Source organism: Oncorhynchus masou, unplaced genomic scaffold, assembly GCF_036934945.1.
Source record: "Oncorhynchus masou masou isolate Uvic2021 unplaced genomic scaffold, UVic_Omas_1.1 unplaced_scaffold_580, whole genome shotgun sequence".
Classification (NCBI taxonomy): Eukaryota; Metazoa; Chordata; class Actinopteri; order Salmoniformes; family Salmonidae; genus Oncorhynchus; species Oncorhynchus masou.
In genome coordinates, this window is record NW_027012218.1 from 107502 (window position 1) to 123760 (window position 16259).

General features: G+C 47.0%; 1 pseudogene; it reads left to right on the top strand.

The window, feature by feature from the left end:
• Positions 1–16259, top strand: part of LOC135536238 (synaptogyrin-3-like) — a 66575-nt pseudogene that overhangs the window by 33600 nt on the left and 16716 nt on the right.

Sequence of the window (16259 nt, forward strand, 5' to 3'; positions counted from 1 at the left end):
ATATATAGACCCACTGACAGAACACAGTGTTATAGAGACATATATAGACCCCTGACCCACTGACAGAACACAGTGTTATAGAGACATATATAGACCCCTGACAGAACACAGTGTTATAGAGACATATATAGACCCCTGACCCACTGACAGAACACAGTGTTATAGAGACATGGGATATGACCCACTGACAGAACACAGTGTTATAGAGACATATATAGACCCACTGACAGAACACAGTGTTATAGAGACATATATAGACCCCTGACAGAACACAGTGTTATATAGACATATATAGACCCTGACCCACTGACAGAACACAGTGTTATAGAGACATATATAGACTGACCCACTGACAGAACACAGTGTTATAGAGACATATATAGACCCACTGACAGAACACAGTGTTATAGAGACATATATAGACCCTGACCCACTGACAGAACACAGTGTTATAGAGACATATATAGACCCACTGACAGAACACAGTGTTATAGAGACATATATAGACCCTGACCCACTGACAGAACACAGTGTTATAGAGACATATATAGACCCCTTACAGAACACAGTGTTATATAGACATATATAGACCCTGACCCACTGACAGAACACAGTGTTATAGAGACATATATAGACCCCTGACAGAACACAGTGTTATATAGACATATATAGACCCTGACCCACTGACAGAACACAGTGTTATAGAGACATATATAGACCCTGACCCACTGACAGAACACAGTGTTATAGAGACATATATAGACCACTGACAGAACACAGTGTTATAGAGACATATATAGACCCTGACCCACTGACAGAACACAGTGTTATAGAGACATATATAGACCCACTGACAGAACACAGTGTTATAGAGACATATATAGACCCTGACCCACTGACAGAACACAGTGTTATAGAGACATATATAGACCAGTGACAGAACACAGTGTTGTAGAGACATATATAGACCCACTGACAGAACACAGTGTTATAGAGACATATATAGACCCTGACCCACTGACAGAACACAGTGTTATAGAGACATATATAGACCCTGACCCACTGACAGAACACAGTGTTATAGAGACATATATAGACCCACTGACAGAACACAGTGTTTTAGAGACATATATAGACCCACTGACAGAACACAGTGTTATAGAGACATATATAGACCCTGACCCACTGACAGAACACAGTGTTATAGAGACATATATAGACCCCTGACCCACTGACAGAACACAGTGTTATAGAGACATATATAGACCACTGACAGAACACAGTGTTGTAGAGACATATATAGACCCACTGACAGAACACAGTGTTATAGAGACATATATAGACCCTGACCCACTGACAGAACACAGTGTTATAGAGACATATATAGACCCCTGACAGAACACAGTGTTATAGAGACATATATAGACCCCTGACCCACTGACAGAACACAGTGTTATAGAGACATATATAGACCCTGACCCACTGACAGAACACAGTGTTATAGAGACATATATAGAGACCCACTGACAGAACACAGTGTTATAGAGACATACATAGACCCCTGACAGAACACAGTGTTATAGAGACATATATAGACCCCTGACCCACTGACAGAACACAGTGTTATAGAGACATATATAGACCCTGACCCACTGACAGAACACAGTGTTATAGAGACATATATAGACCCCTGACAGAACACAGTGTTATAGAGACATATATAGACCAGTGACAGAACACAGTGTTATAGAGACATATATAGACCCACTGACAGAACACAGTGTTATAGAGACATATATAGACCCACTGACAGAACACAGTGTTATAGAGACATATATGACCCACTGACAGAACACAGTGTTATAGAGACATATATAGACCCCTGACCCACTGACAGAACACAGTGTTATAGAGACATATATAGACCCACTGACAGAACACAGTGTTGTAGAGACATGTATAGACCCACTGACAGAACACAGTGTTATAGAGACATATATAGACCCACTGACAGAACACAGTGTTATAGAGACACATATAGACCCTGACCCACTGACAGAACACAGTGTTATAGAGACATATATAGACCCACTGACAGAACACAGTGTTGTAGAGACATGTATAGACCCTGACCCACTGACAGAACACAGTGTTATAGAGACATATATAGACCCACTGACAGAACACAGTGTTATAGAGACATATATAGACCCACTGACAGAACACAGTGTTATAGAGACATATATAGACCCACTGACAGAACACAGTGTTATAGAGACATATATAGACCCCTGACCCACTGACAGAACACAGTGTTATAGTGCCACCTACTGGCCCAAAACCAAACCTGCAGCTTCTCACTGAATGGCACAGACAGACAGACTGACTGACTCAACAATGCAATTCAACTCATCACAGCTAGTTGACTACAGACTTCAGACACGTGCAAAGGGAGTAATGGACAGAGGGACATGGCCATTGGGGACAGGGGGTAATGGACAGAGGGACATGGCCATTGGGGGTATGGACAGAGGGACAGGGCCATGGGGGGTATTGTGGGGTAATGGACAGAGGGACATGGCCATTGGGGGTATTGGGGGGTAATGGACAGAGGGACATGGCCAGTGTTATTGGGGGGTAATGGACAGAGGGACAGGGCCATGGGGGTAATGGACAGAGGGACAGGGCCAGGGGTAATGGACACAGGGACAGGGCCGTGGGGGTAATGGACAGAGGGACAGGGCCATGGGGGTAATGGACAGAGTGACAGGGCCATGGGGTAATGGACAGAGGGACAGGGCCATGGGGGTAATGGACAGAGTGACAGGGCCATGGGGGTAATGGACAGAGGGACAGGGCCATGGGGTAATGGACAGAGGGACAGGGCCATAGAGGTAATGGACAGAGGGACAGGGCCATGTGGGGTAATGTTCCTAGACCAGTTAACCCACTGTTCCTGACAGAACACAGTGTTCCTAGACCAGTTAACCCCCTGTTCCTAGACCAGTTAACCCTGTTCCTAGACCAGTTAACCCACTGTTCCTAGACCAGTTAACCCACTGTTCCTAGACTAGTTAGCCCACTGTTCCTAGACCAGTTAACCACTGTTTCTAGACCAGTTAACCCACTGTTCCTAGACCAGTTAACCCACTGTTCCTAGACCAATTAACCCACTGTTCCTAGACCAGATAACCAACTGTTCCTAGACCAGTTAACCCACTGTTCCTAGACCAGTTAACCCACTGTTCCTGGACCAGTTAACCCACTGTTCCTAGACCAGTTAACCCACTGTTCCTTGACCAGTTAACCCCTGTTCCTAGACCAGTTAACCCACTGTTCCTAGGCCAGTTAACCCCCAGTTCCGAGACCAGTTAACCCACTGTTCCTAGACCAGTTAACCCACACACAGTTAACCACTGTTCCTAGACCAGTTAACCCACTGTTCCTAGACCAGTTAACCCACTGTTCCTAGACCAGTTAACCCACTGTTCCTAGACCAGTTAACCAACTGTTCCTAGACAGTTAACCACTGTTCCTAGACCAGTTAACCACTGTTCCTAGACCAGTTAACCCACTGTTCCTGACCAGTTAACCCACTGTTCCTAGACCAGTTAACCCACTGTTCCTAGACCAGTTAACCCACTGTTCCTAGACTAGTTAGCCCACTGTTCCTAGACCAGTTAACCCACAGTTCCTAGACCAGTTAACCCACTGTTCCTAGACCAGTTAACCCACAGTTCCTAGACCAGTTAACCCACTGTTCCTAGACCAGTTAACCCACTGTTCCTAGAACAGTTAACCCACTGTTCCTAGACCAGTTAGCCCACTGTTCTAGTAATGGACAATAGACCCAATGACTTGGAACAGTGGGTTAACTGGTCACAGTTAACTGGGCCAGGGGGTTAAGTCCTAGACAGTGGGTTACTGGTCTAGACCCCACCCACTGACAGAACACAGTGTTATAGAGACACCCACTGTTCCTAGACCAGTGGGTTAACTGACCCACTGACAGTTAACACAGTGTTATAGAGACATATACTGGTCTAGACCAGTAACCCACTGGTCTAGAACAGTGGGTTAACCTAGACACAGTGGGTTAACTGTCTAGAACAGACTGACAGAACACACTGTTCTAGAGAACAGTGGGTTAACTGTTCCCACTGACAGAACACAGTGTTATAGAGACAGTGGGTTAACTGTTCCTAGGAACAGTGGGTAAACTGGTATCCTAGACCCACCCTGACAGAACACACTGTTCCTAGAACAGTGGATAACCCACTGGGTTAACTGGTTAGGAACAGTGTTAACTGGTCTAGGAACACCCTGACCCACTGTGGTCTACAGAACACTAGAACAGTGGGTTACTGGTCTAGGAACATGGGTTAGACCCTGACCCACTGACAGAACACAGTGTTATAGAGACATACTGGTCTAGACAGTGGGTTAAACTAGGACCCAGGAACAGTGGGTTAACTGGTCCTAGGAACAGTGGGTTAACTGGTCTAGGAACAGTGAGTTAACTGGTCTAGGATCAGTGGTTAACTGACCTAGGACCCTAACTGGTCTAGGAACAGTGGGTTAACTGGTCTAGGAACAGTGGGTTAACTGGTCTAGGACCAGGGGTTAACTGGTCTAGGAACATTGGGTTAACTGGTCTAGGAACAGTGGGTTAACTGGTCTAGGAACAGTGGGTTAACTGGTCTAGGAACAGTGGGTTAACTGGTCTAGGAACAGTGGGTTAACTGGTCTAGGAACAGTGGGTTACCCACTGGTCGAGAAACAGTGGGTTAACTGGTCTAGGAACTGTGGGTTAACTGGTCTAGGAACAGTGGGTTAACCCTCGGAACAGTTAACTGGCCTAGGAACAGTGGGTTAACTGGTCTAGGAACAGTGGGTTAACTGACCTAGGAACAGTGGGTTAACTGACCTAGGAACAGTGGGTTAACTGGTCTAGGAACAGTGGGTTAACTGGTCTAGGAACTGTGGGTTAACTGGTCTAGGAACTGTGGGTTAACTGGTCTAGGAACAGTGGGTTAACTGGCCTCGGAACAGGGGGTTAACTGGCCTAAGAACAGTGGGTTAACTGGTCTAGGAACTGTGGGTTAACTGGTCTAGGAACAGTGGGTTAACTGGTCTAGGAACAGTGGGTTAACTGGTCTAGAAACAGTGGTTAACTGGTCTAGGAACAGTGGGCTAACTAGTCTAGGAACAGTGGGTTAACTGGTCTAGGAACAGTGGGTTAACTGGTCTAGGAACAGTGGGTTAACTGGTCGAGGAACAGTGGGTTAACTGGTCTAGGAACTGTGGGTTAACTGCTCTAGAAACAGTGGGTTAACTGGCCTCGGAACAGGGGGTTAACTGGCCTAGGAACAGTGGGTTAACTGGTCTAGGAACAGTGGTTAACTGGTCTAGGAACAGTGGGTTAACTGGTCTAGGAACAGTGGGTTAACTGGTCTAGGAACAGTGGGTTAACTGACCTAGGAACTGTGGGTTAACTGACCTAGGAACAGTGGGTGAACTGGTCTAGGAGGAACAGTGGGTTAACTGGTCTAGGAACTGTGGGTTAACTGGTCTAGGAACAGTGGGTTAACTGGTCTAGGAACAGTGAGTTAACTGGTCTAGGAACAGTGGTTAACTGGCCTAGGAACAGTGGGCTAACTAGTCTAGGAACAGTGGGTTAACTGGTCTAGGAACAGTGGGTTAGCTGGTCGAGGAACAGTGGGTTAACTGGTCGAGGAACAGTGGTTAACTGGTCTAGGAACAGTGGGTTAACTGTTCTAGGAACAGTGGGTTAACTGGTCTAGGAACAGTGGGTTAACTGGTCTAGGAACTGTGGGTTAACTGGTCTAGGAACAGTGGGTTAACTGGTCTAGGAACTGTGGGTTAACTGGTCTAGGAACAGTGGGCTAACTAGTCTAGGAACAGTGGGTTAACTGGTCTAGGAACAGTGGGTTAACTGGTCTAGGAACAGTGGGTTAACTGGTCTAGGAACAGTGGGTTAACTGGTCTAGGAACAGTGGTTAACTGGTCTAGGAACAGTGGGCTAACTAGTCTAGGAACAGTTGGTTAACTGGTCTAGGAACAGTGGGTTAACTGGTCTAGGAACAGTGGGTTAACTGGTCTAGGAACAGTGGGTTAACTGGTCTAGGAACAGTGGTTAACTGATCTAGGAACTGTGGGTTAACTGGTCTAGGAACAGTGGGTTAACTGGCCTAGGAACTGGGGGTTAACTGGCCTAGGAACAGTGGGTTAACTGGTCTAGGAACAGTGGGTTAACTGGTCAAGGAACAGTGGTTAACTGGTCTAGGAACAGTGGGTTAACTGGTCCAGGAACAGTGGGTTAACTGGTCTAGGAACAGTGGGTTAACTGGTCTAGGAACAGTTGGTTATCTGGTCTAGGAACAGTGGGTTAATTGGTCTAGGAACAGTGGGTTAACTGGTCTAGGAACAGTGGGTTAACTGGTCTAGAAACAGTGGTTAACTGGTCTAGGAACAGTGGGCTAACTAGTCTAGGAACAGTGGGTTAACTGGTCTAGGAACAGTGGGTTAACTGGTCTAGGAACAGTGGGTTAACTGGTCTAGGAACAGGGGGTTAACTGGTCTAGGAACAGTGGGTTAACTGGTCTAGGAACAGTGGGTTAACTGGTCTAGGAACAGGGGTTAACTGGTCTAGGAACAGTGGGTTAACTGGTCTAGGAACAGTGGGTTAACTGGTCTAGTAACAGTGGGTTAACTGGTCTAGGAACAGTGAGTTAACTGGTCTAGGAACAGTGGTTAACTGACCTAGGAACAGTGGGTTAACTGGTCTAGGAACAGTGGGTTAACTGGTCTAGGAACAGTGGGTTAACTGGTCGAGGAACAGTGGGTTAACTGGTCTAGGAACTGTGGGTTAACTGGTCTAGGAACAGTGGGTTAACTGGCCTCGGAACAGGGGTTAACTGGCCTAGGAACAGTGGGTTAACTGGTCTAGGAACTGTGGGTTAACTGGTCTAGGAACAGTGGGTTAACTGGTCTAGGAACAGTGGGTTAACTGGTCTAGGAACAGTGAGTTAACTGGTCTAGGAACAGTGGTTAACTGACCTAGGAACAGTGGGCTAACTGGTCTAGGAACAGTGGGTTAACTGGTCTAGGAACAGTGGGTTAACTGGTCTAGGAACAGTGGGTTAACTGGTCTAGGAACAGGGGGTTAACTGGTCTAGGAACATTGGGTTAACTGGTCTAGGAACAGTGGGTTAACTGGTCTAGGAACAGTGGATTAACTGGTCTAGGAACAGTGGTTAACTGACCTAGGAACAGTGGGCTAACTGGTGTAGGAACAGTGGGTTAACTGGTCTAGGAACAGTGGGTTAACTGGTCGAGGAACAGTGGGTTAACTGGTCTAGGAACTGTGGGTTAACTGGTCTAGGAACAGTGGGTTAACTGGCCTCGGAACAGGGGGTTAACTGGCCTAGGAACAGTGGGTTAACTGGCCTAGGAACAGTGGGTTAACTGGTCTAGGAACTGTGGGTTAACTGGTCTAGGAACAGTGGGTTAACTGGTCTAGGAACAGTGGGTTAACTGGTCTAGGAACAGTGAGTTAACTGGTCTAGGAACAGTGGTTAACTGGTCTAGGAACAGTGGGCTAACTGGTCTAGGAACAGTGGGTTAACTGGTCTAGGAACAGTGGGGTAACTGGTCTAGGAACAGGGGGTTAACTGGTCTAGGAACATTGGGTTAACTGGTCTAGGAACAGTGGGTTAACTGGTCTAGGAACAGTGGGTTAACTGGTCGAGGAACAGTGGGTTAACTGGTCTAGGAACTGTGGGTTAACTGGTCTAGGAACATTGGGTTAACTGGCCTAGGAACAGGAGGTTAACTGGCCTAGGAACAGTGGGTTAACTGGTCTAGGAACTGTGGGTTAACTGGTCTAGGAACAGTGGGTTAACTGGTCTAGGAACAGTGGGTTAACTGGTCTAGGAACAGTGGTTAACTGGTCTAGGAACAGTGGGTTAACTGGTCTAGGAACAGTGGGTTAACTGGTCTAGGAACAGTGGGTTAACTGACCTAGGAACAGTGGGTTAACTGACCTAGGAACAGTGGGTTAACTGGTCTAGGAACTGTGGGTTAACTGGTCTAGGAACAGTGGGTTAACTGGTCTAGGAACAGTGGGTTAACTGGTCAAGGAACAGTGGTTAACTGGTCTAGGAACAGTGGGTTAACTGGTCTAGGAACAGTGGGTTAACTGGTCTAGGAACAATGGGTTAACTGACCTAGGAACAGTGGGTTAACTGACCTAGGAACAGTGGGTTAACTGGTCTAGGAACAGTGGGTTAACTGGTCTAGGAACAGTGGGTTAACTGGTCTAGGAACAGTGGGTTAACTGGTCTAGGAACAGTGGGTTAACTGGTCTAGGAACAGTGGGTTAACTGGTCTAGGAACAGTGGGTTAACTGGTCTAGGAACAGTGGTTAACTGGTCTAGGAACAGTGGGTTAACTGGTCTAGGAACAGTGGGTTAACTGGTCTAGGAACAGTGGGTTAACTGACCTAGGAACAGTGGGTTAACTGACCTAGGAACAGTGGGTTAACTGGTCTAGGAACAGTGGGTTAACTGGTCTAGGAACAGTGAGTTAACTGGTCTAGGAACAGTGGTTAACTGGTCTAGGAACAGTGGGCTAACTGGTCTAGGAACAGTGGGTTAACTGGTCTAGGAACAGTGGGTTAACTGGTCTAGGAACAGTGGGTTAACTGGTCTAGGAACAGTGGGTTAACTGGTCTAGGAACAGTGAGTTAACTGGTCTAGGAACAGTGGTTAACTGACCTAGGAACAGTGGGCTAACTGGTCTAGGAACAGTGGGTTAACTGGTCTAGGAACAGTGGGTTAACTGGTCTAGGAACAGTGGGTTAACTGGTCTAGGAACAGTGGGTTAACTGGTCTAGGAACAGTGGGTTAACTGGCCTCGGAACAGGGGGTTAACTGGCCTAGGAACAGTGGGTTAACTGGTCTAGGAACTGTGGGTTAACTGGTCTAGGAACAGTGGTTAACTGGTCTAGGAACAGTGGGTTAACTGGTCTAGGAACAGTGGGTTAATTGGTCTAGGAACAGTGGGTTAACTGGTCTAGGAACAGTGGGTTAACTGGTCTAGAAACAGTGGTTAACTGGTCTAGGAACAGTGGGCTAACTGACCTAGGAACAGTGGGTTAACTGGTCTAGGAACAGTGGGTTAACTGGTCTAGGAACAGTGAGTTAACTGGTCTAGGAACAGTGGGTTAACTGGTCTGGGAACAGTGGGTTAACTGGTCTAGGAACAGTGGGTTAACTGGCCTCGGAACAGGGGGTTAACTGGCCTAGGAACAGTGGGTTAACTGGTCTAGGAACTGTGGGTTAACTGGTCTAGGAACAGTGGGTTAACTGGTCTAGGAACAGTGGGTTAACTGGTCTAGGAACAGTGGGTTAACTGGTCTAGGAACAGTGGGTTAACTGGTCTAGGAACAGTGGGTTAACTGGTCTAGAAACAGTGGTTAACTGGTCTAGGAACAGTGGGCTAACTGACCTAGGAACAGTGGGTTAACTGGTCTAGGAACAGTGGGTTAACTGGCCTAAGAACAGTGGGTTAACTGGTCTAGGAACTGTGGGTTAACTGGTCTAGGAACAGTGGGTTAACTGGTCTAGGAACAGTGGGTTAACTGGTCTAGGAACAGTGGGTTAACTGGTCTAGGAACAGTGGGTTAACTGGTCTAGGAACAGTGGGTTAACTGGTCTAGTAACAGTGGGTTAACTGGTCTAGGAACAGTGGTTAACTGGTCTAGGAACAGTGGTTAACTGACCTAGGAACAGTGGGTTAACTGGTCTAGGAACAGTGGGTTAACTGGTCTAGGAACAGTGGGTTAACTGGTCTAGGAACAGTGGGTTAACTGGTCTAGGAACTGTGGGTTAACTGGTCTAGGAACAGTGGGTTAACTGGCCTAGGAACAGGGGTTAACTGGCCTAGGAACAGTGGGTTAACTGGTCTAGGAACTGTGGGTTAACTGGTCTAGGAACAGTGGGTTAACTGGTCTAGGAACAGTGGGTTAACTGGTCTAGGAACAGTGAGTTAACTGGTCTAGGAACAGTGGTTAACTGACCTAGGAACAGTGGGCTAACTGGTCTAGGAACAGTGGGTTAACTGGTCTAGGAACAGTGGGTTAACTGGTCTAGGAACAGTGGGTTAACTGGTCTAGGAACAGGGGTTAACTGGTCTAGGAACATTGGGTTAACTGGTCTAGGAACAGTGGGTTAACTGGTCTAGGAACAGTGGGTTAACTGGTCTAGGAACAGTGGTTAACTGACCTAGGAACAGTGGGCTAACTGGTGTAGGAACAGTGGGTTAACTGGTCTAGGAACAGTGGGTTAACTGGTCTAGGAACAGTGGGTTAACTGGTCTAGGAACAGTGGGTTAACTGGCCTAGGAACAGTGGGTTAACTGGCCTAGGAACAGTGGGTTAACTGGTCTAGGAACTGTGGGTTAACTGGTCTAGGAACAGTGGTTAACTGGTCTAGGAACAGTGGGTTAACTGGTCTAGGAACAGTGGGTTAACTGGTCTAGGAACAGTGGGTTAACTGGTCTAGGAACAGTGGGTTAACTGGTCTAGAAACAGTGGGTTAACTGGTCTAGGAACAGTGGGTTAACTGACCTAGGAACAGTGGGTTAACTGGTCTAGGAACAGTGGGTTAACTGGTCTAGGAACAGTGAGTTAACTGGTCTAGGAACAGTGGGTTAACTGGTCTGGGAACATTGGGTTAACTGGTCTAGGAACAGTGGGTTAACTGGTCTAGGAACAGTGGGTTAACTGGTCTAGGAACAGTGGGTTAACTGGTCTAGGAACAGTGGGTTAACTGGTCTAGGAACAGTGGGTTAACTGGTCTAGGAACACTGGGTTAACTGACCTAGGAACAGTGGGTTAACTGACCTAGGAACAGTGGGTTAACTGGTCTAGGAACAGTGGGTTAACTGGTCTAGGAACAGTGAGTTAACTGGTCTAGGAACAGTGGGTTAACTGGTCTGGGAACATTGGGTTAACTGGTCTAGGAACAGTGGGTTAACTGGTCTAGGAACAGTGGGTTAACTGGTCTAGGAACAGTGGGTTAACTGGTCTAGGAACAGTGGGTTAACTGGTCTAGGAACAGTGGGTTAACTGGTCTAGGAACAGTGGGTTAACTGGTCTAGGAACACTGGGTTAACTGGTAGGAACAGTGGGTTAACTGGTCTAGGAACAGCGGGTTAACTGGTCTAGGAACAGTGGGTTAACTGGTCTAGGAACAGTGGGTTAACTGGTCTAGGACCAGTGGGTTAACTGGTCTAGGAACATTGGGTTAACTGGTCTAGGAACAGTGGGTTAACTGGTCTAGGAACAGTGGGTTAACTGGTCTAGGAACAGTGGGTTAACTGGTCTAGGAACAGTGGGTTAACTGGTCTAGGAACAGTGGGTTAACTGGTCGAGGAAGAGTGGGTTAACTGGTCTAGGAACTGTGGGTTAACTGGTCTAGGAACAGTGGGTTAACTGGCCTAGGAACATGGGGTTAACTGGCCTAGGAACAGTGGGTTAACTGGTCTAGGAACAGTGGGTTAACTGGGCTAGGAACAGTGGGTTAACTGGTCTAGGAACAGTGGGTTAACTGACCTAGGAACAGTGGGTTAACTGACCTAGGAACAGTGGGTTAACTGGTCTAGGAACAGTGGGTTAACTGGTCTAGGAACAGTGGGTTAACTGGTCTAGGAACAGTGGGTTAACTGACCTAGGAACAGTGGGTTAACTGACCTAGGAACAGTGGGTTAACTGGTCTAGGAACAGTGGGTTAACTGGTCTAGGAACTGTGGGTTAACTGGTCTAGGAACTGTGGGTTAACTGGTCTAGGAACAGTGGGTTAACTGGCCTCGGAACAGGGGGTTAACTGGCCTAAGAACAGTGGGTTAACTGGTCTAGGAACTGTGGGTTAACTGGTCTAGGAACAGTGGGTTAACTGGTCTAGGAACAGTGGGTTAACTGGTCTAGGAACAGTGGGGGTTAACTGGTCTAGGAACAGTGGGTTAACTGGTCTAGGAACAGTGGGTTAACTGGTCTAGTAACAGTGGGTTAACTGGTCTAGGAACAGTGAGTTAACTGGTCTAGGAACAGTGGTTAACTGACCTAGGAACAGTGGGCTAACTGGTCTAGGAACAGTGGGTTAACTGGTCTAGGAACAGTGGGTTAACTGGTCGAGGAACAGTGGGTTAACTGGTCTAGGAACTGTGGGTTAACTGGTCTAGGAACAGTGGGTTAACTGGCCTCGGAACAGGGGGTTAACTGGCCTAGGAACAGTGGGTTAACTGGTCTAGGAACTGTGGGTTAACTGGTCTAGGAACAGTGGGTTAACTGGTCTAGGAACAGTGGGTTAACTGGTCTAGGAACAGTGAGTTAACTGGTCTAGGAACAGTGGTTAACTGACCTAGGAACAGTGGGCTAACTGGTCTAGGAACAGTGGGTTAACTGGTCTAGGAACAGTGGGTTAACTGGTCTAGGAACAGTGGGTTAACTGGTCTAGGAACAGGGGTTAACTGGTCTAGGAACATTGGGTTAACTGGTCTAGGAACAGTGGGTTAACTGGTCTAGGAACAGTGGATTAACTGGTCTAGGAACAGTGGTTAACTGACCTAGGAACAGTGGGCTAACTGGTGTAGGAACAGTGGGTTAACTGGTCTAGGAACAGTGGGTTAACTGGTCGAGGAACAGTGGGTTAACTGGTCTAGGAACTGTGGGTTAACTGGTCTAGGAACAGTGGGTTAACTGGCCTCGGAACAGGGGGTTAACTGGCCTAGGAACAGTGGGTTAACTGGCCTAGGAACAGTGGGTTAACTGGTCTAGGAACTGTGGGTTAACTGGTCTAGGAACAGTGGGTTAACTGGTCTAGGAACAGTGGGTTAACTGGTCTAGGAACAGTGAGTTAACTGGTCTAGGAACAGTGGTTAACTGGTCTAGGAACAGTGGGCTAACTGGTCTAGGAACAGTGGGTTAACTGGTCTAGGAACAGTGGGTTAACTGGTCTAGGAACAGGGGGTTAACTGGTCTAGGAACATTGGGTTAACTGGTCTAGGAACAGTGGGTTAACTGGTCTAGGAACAGTGGGTTAACTGGTCGAGGAACAGTGGGTTAACTGGTCTAGGAACTGTGGGTTAACTGGTCTAGGAACATTGGGTTAACTGGCCTCGGAACAGGAGGTTAACTGGCCTAGGAACAGTGGGTTAACTGGTCTAGGAACTGTGGGTTAACTGGTCTAGGAACAGTGGGTTAACTGGTCTGGGAACATTGGGTTAACTGGTCTAGGAACAGTGGGTTAACTGGTCTAGGAACAGTGGGTTAACTGGTCTAGGAACAGTGGGTTAACTGGTCTAGGAACAGTGGGTTAACTGGTCTAGGAACAGTGGGTTAACTGGTCTAGGAACAGTGGGTTAACTGGTCTAGGAACAGTGGTTAACTGGTCTAGGAACAGTGGGTTAACTGGTCTAGGAACAGTGGGTTAACTGGTCTAGGAACAGTGGGTTAACTGACCTAGGAACAGTGGGTTAACTGACCTAGGAACAGTGGGTTAACTGGTCTAGGAACTGTGGGTTAACTGGTCTAGGAACAGTGGGTTAACTGGTCTAGGAACAGTGGGTTAACTGGTCTAGGAACAGTGGTTAACTGGTCTAGGAACAGTGGGTTAACTGGTCTAGGAACAGTGGGTTAACTGGTCTAGGAACAGTGGGTTAACTGACCTAGGAACAGTGGGTTAACTGACCTAGGAACAGTGGGTTAACTGGTCTAGGAACAGTGGGTTAACTGGTCTAGGAACAGTGGGTTAACTGGTCTAGGAACAGTGGGTTAACTGGTCTAGGAACAGTGGGTTAACTGGTCTAGGAACAGTGGGTTAACTGGTCTAGGAACAGTGGGTTAACTGGTCTAGGAACAGTGGTTAACTGGTCTAGGAACAGTGGGTTAACTGGTCTAGGAACAGTGGGTTAACTGGTCTAGGAACAGTGGGTTAACTGACCTAGGAACAGTGGGTTAACTGACCTAGGAACAGTGGGTTAACTGGTCTAGGAACAGTGGGTTAACTGGTCTAGGAACAGTGAGTTAACTGGTCTAGGAACAGTGGTTAACTGGTCTAGGAACAGTGGGCTAACTGGTCTAGGAACAGTGGGTTAACTGGTCTAGGAACAGTGGGTTAACTGGTCTAGGAACAGTGGGTTAACTGGTCTAGGAACAGTGGGTTAACTGGTCTAGGAACAGTGAGTTAACTGGTCTAGGAACAGTGGTTAACTGACCTAGGAACAGTGGGCTAACTGGTCTAGGAACAGTGGGTTAACTGGTCTAGGAACAGTGGGTTAACTGGTCTAGGAACAGTGGGTTAACTGGTCTAGGAACAGTGGGTTAACTGGTCTAGGAACAGTGGGTTAACTGGCCTCGGAACAGGGGGTTAACTGGCCTAGGAACAGTGGGTTAACTGGTCTAGGAACTGTGGGTTAACTGGTCTAGGAACAGTGGTTAACTGGTCTAGGAACAGTGGGTTAACTGGTCTAGGAACAGTGGGTTAATTGGTCTAGGAACAGTGGGTTAACTGGTCTAGGAACAGTGGGTTAACTGGTCTAGAAACAGTGGTTAACTGGTCTAGGAACAGTGGGCTAACTGACCTAGGAACAGTGGGTTAACTGGTCTAGGAACAGTGGGTTAACTGGTCTAGGAACAGTGAGTTAACTGGTCTAGGAACAGTGGGTTAACTGGTCTGGGAACATTGGGTTAACTGGTCTAGGAACAGTGGGTTAACTGGTCTAGGAACAGTGGGTTAACTGGTCTAGGAACAGTGGGTTAACTGGTCTAGGAACAGTGGGTTAACTGGTCTAGGAACAGTGGGTTAACTGGTCTAGGAACACTGGGTTAACTGACCTAGGAACAGTGGGTTAACTGACCTAGGAACAGTGGGTTAACTGGTCTAGGAACAGTGGGTTAACTGGTCTAGGAACAGTGAGTTAACTGGTCTAGGAACAGTGGGTTAACTGGTCTGGGAACATTGGGTTAACTGGTCTAGGAACAGTGGGTTAACTGGTCTAGGAACAGTGGGTTAACTGGTCTAGGAACAGTGGGTTAACTGGTCTAGGAACAGTGGGTTAACTGGTCTAGGAACAGTGGGTTAACTGGTCTAGGAACACTGGGTTAACTGGTCGAGGAACAGTGGGTTAACTGGTCTAGGAACTGTGGGTTAACTGGTCTAGGAACAGTGGGTTAACTGGCCTCGGAACAGGGGTTAACTGGCCTAGGAACAGTGGGTTAACTGGTCTAGGAACTGTGGGTTAACTGGTCTAGGAACAGTGGGTTAACTGGTCTAGGAACAGTGGGTTAACTGGTCTAGGAACAGTGGTTAACTGGTCTAGGAACAGTGGGTTAACTGGTCTAGGAACAGTGGGTTAACTGGTCTAGGAACAGTGGGTTAACTGACCTAGGAACAGTGGGTTAACTGACCTAGGAACAGTGGGTTAACTGGTCTAGGAACAGTGGGTTAACTGGTCTAGGAACAGTGGGTTAACTGGTCTAGGAACAGTGGGTATCACCATGTATCACCATGTACCACCATGTACCACCACGTACCACCATATATCACCATGTACCACCACATACCACCACGTACCACCATGTACCACCACGTACCACCATGTACCACCACGTACCACCATGTACCACCATGTTTTGTCCTCAACAATGAAAGTCAATGTTTGTCTTTTTATTTTATTTTTATTGATTGATTTTGTTGTTATTAAATATATCATAAAAGAAAAATAGTCCATAGAACATTTGAAATGTCTCTATTCTTTTAAAACATTTGTGTTTCCCTTTGTTTATTATCTATTTCACTTGCTTTGACAATGTAAACGTATGCTCCCTTTGAATTGAATATAGAGAGAAGGAGAGAGAGAGAGAGAGAGAGAGGTAGAGAGAGAAAGAGAGAGAGAGATAGGAGAGAGAGAGAGAGGTAGAGAGAGAGAGGGAGAGGTAGAGAGAGAGAGAGAGGGGTAGAGAGAGAGAGAGAGAGAGAGGGAGAGGTAGAGAGAGATTAGAGAGAGAGGGGAGAGAGAGAGAGAGAGAGAGAGAGAGAGAGATAGATTGAGAGAGAGAGAGAGAGAGTAGTAGTAGTGTGCTGCAGGTGTCACTCAAACAGGGAACTTTCACTGTTGTGTGAAAAGGTAAAACAATTAATCCTTATTGGCTCTCTTGTCAAAGTAGCCTAGGATTC